Raw genomic sequence first — 2,749 nt, forward strand, 5'->3', positions numbered from 1 at the left:
GTCCCCAATCAATAACCCGTGCCTGCTTTCTCCCCATATCCCTTGACTCCACTAGCCCCTAGAGCTCTATCTAACTCTCTCTTAAATCCCTCCAGTGACTTGGCCTCCACTGCCTTCTGTGGCAGGGAATTCCACAAATTCACAACTCTCTGGGTGAAAACGTTTTTTCTCACCTGTTTTAAATGACCTCCCCTGGTTCTGGACTCGCCCAACATTGGGAAATCTTTTACCTGCATCTAGCTTGTCCAGTCCCTTTATTTGTTTATTTATCTATCTATCTATATGTCTATTTATTTATTTATTTAGCTGCCTATCTATTTATTTATTTATCTATTTATTTATTTATATGTTTGTTTGTTTATTTGTTTGTTTATTTATTTATTCATTTCTTCGTTTGTTTGCTCATGTGCCCATTTATTTATCTATCTAGCTATTTATTTATTTATTTAGGATGATTTGCTTCCAGTAAGGTTCAGTGGGTCCTGAGCAGGCAAATGGTCATTGTGGGGATTGCGGGTTCATACTCAGATGTGGCACATGGAGACCAGTTGGGCAGATAGGAGGATGGTTTACGAGATGGTCCAGTTTCAGTCCAATCCAGTCTTGAGCGAACGGGGGAGCTGGCATGTGGGGGATGCAGGCAGTAGATGGGACTGTTATGTGAACTTCAGTAACTTTGCCAAAGTGCTAAAGCGTGGCAACACTTTTGTGCTGCCCAGCTGAGGCCTGCTATACAATTTTACCAATTTGTATACTAAACGATTTCACTGTACCTCGGTACATGTAACGATAAGGTATGGTTGAATCAATAGCAGAGGAATGGACACTTGCATGCTCCCAATGCATGGTATTCAGCCGGTTCTCAATCCTCCTTCACTCTGAGTGCTGATGGCTAGCGATTTACTAGAATAGTCTGTGGAGGATGTTGCTTTTCTTCAAGGTGACTTGGAGCACATCCTTCAATCTTTCCCTCTGTACTCCCAGTAATCTCTTCCCCTGCTAAAGCTGGGAGTAGTGTCAGTTTTGGGAGGCTGGTGTCAGGCAGATTAATGATGTGACCTGCCCAGTGTGGCTGGTTTGTAACTAGAAATGACTCAAAGTACTAGAGCAACTCAGTGGGTCAAACAGCATCACTGGAGAACGTGAATAGGATGTGTTGGATCGGGACAAGGCAAAGACAGGCAAGTGATAGATGGATAGACACAAAATGCTGGAGTAAGTCAGCTGGACAGGCAGCATCTCTGGAGAGAAGGAATGGGTGATGTTTCGGATTGGGATCCTTCTTCAGACTCTACCCGACCGTCAACCATTCCTTCTCTCCAGAGATTCTGCCTCACTCACTGAGTTCCTCCAGCATTTCTACCAAAGCAATGTCCATCATTAAAGGCTGAAAGGGCTTAAAAAAGTGAGGATTGATGAAGATTAGCCTGAAACAAAAAGTAATAATGATTGCTGTAAAAAAAGTATTATGTGCACAGTGTGTATAATAATTGCCTATTTTCTTCTGCAACATTGGTGACGGCTGCATTAGAAAAAGGTGACAGTGATCACTAGGATTTGACCCCAATTGCATCAATGGATCTATTTTGTACAGCTAATCCATTATTTGTCAGTCATACCTTGCAGTACAAATCATCAGTCTAGTCATAAAGGCAAGAGTGGGCATGTTTCCGTGCTGTAATTGTTATATGGTTATATGATTATATGTTGCTATAGAAACTCCTCAGAGGAAAGATCCACATGGGAAAGGAAATACCTCCTAATATAATCAAATCCATTGAACAAATAAATTACATCAGCGGCCAAAGATATTGCCAAGTGCAGGAACTATCTTTGAAGTAGTAGGGAGGTGTCCGACTGCCCTACGGCTACAGATATCCATGGAGGTGAGAATAATTTCTTATCATTTCTGGAGATAGTTGGCATTTTCATTCATTATTGATAGCACAATATGAATTATGAAGAATTACGAAGAACACGGTCAGGTCACAAAAAACTTGCTTTATTTGTTAAGTAAGGCACAAATGCGTCAAGACTTTCTTTGAAATAAAACACTTTAAATGCATTTAAGTTTTTGGGCCAGTGGCAGCCGGCTGGTACTGTGAGCAGTCGGGTGTGAGCAGCTTGGCTCACTTTTACATTTTCACTTGGGGACAGTATGAATGAGACGATGCTGGTACTGTTGATCGTCTGCTCCTTGACAGGGCCAAGATGGGCTTCCATTAGGAACACTTCTCCACCCATTTCCCACCACGGGTCGCTGACCTGCTGAGTTCTACTGGCACTTTGGAGCAGAATGGACAGGCGACGTGTCGGGTCTGGACCCTTCTTTGGACTGATGGAGTCAGGGGAGAAAGCTGGAAAAAAGAGATGGGGTCGAGACAGACTCCAGGACTTGATCAGGAGGTGGGCGGGGGGGAGGTCGGGGGGGGGGACCATTCTGGTTACTCCATTACAGCACTGATGTGGAGGCTTTGGGGAAGGTGCAGAGATAGTTAACCAGAATTATTTAAAAACAAGGAACTGCAGATACTTGTTTACATAAAAGGACACAAAATGGAGTAACTCAGCGGGACGGGACAGGGAGCATCTCTGGAGAGAAGGAACGGGTGACGTTTTGGGTCGAGACTGAAGAGGGTCTTGGCCTGAAACGTTACCCGCTTCGTCCAGCATTTTGTGTCTACCGAAACAGCGCCTATCCATGTCGCGGTGTGCCAGCAGGCTGGAGGAGCGGGCAAAGGGCTTGCCA

At 44.2% G+C, this 2,749-nt stretch overlaps 1 long non-coding RNA gene across 1 annotated transcript; it reads right to left on the reverse strand.

Moving 5' to 3' along the window:
• Window positions 1-1,275: 1,275 nt before the first annotated feature.
• LOC116970510 lies at window positions 1,276-2,349 on the reverse strand. The gene is made up of 3 exons (XR_004411166.1): window positions 2,037-2,349; window positions 1,721-1,722; window positions 1,276-1,291 (listed from the first exon to the last, which is right to left on the reverse strand). It is a non-coding gene; the product is annotated as an uncharacterized LOC116970510 (long non-coding RNA).
• Window positions 2,350-2,749: the final 400 nt, after the last annotated feature.

This window comes from Amblyraja radiata, unplaced genomic scaffold (assembly GCF_010909765.2).
Source record: "Amblyraja radiata isolate CabotCenter1 unplaced genomic scaffold, sAmbRad1.1.pri scaffold_969_ctg1, whole genome shotgun sequence".
NCBI lineage: Eukaryota > Metazoa > Chordata > Chondrichthyes > Rajiformes > Rajidae > Amblyraja > Amblyraja radiata.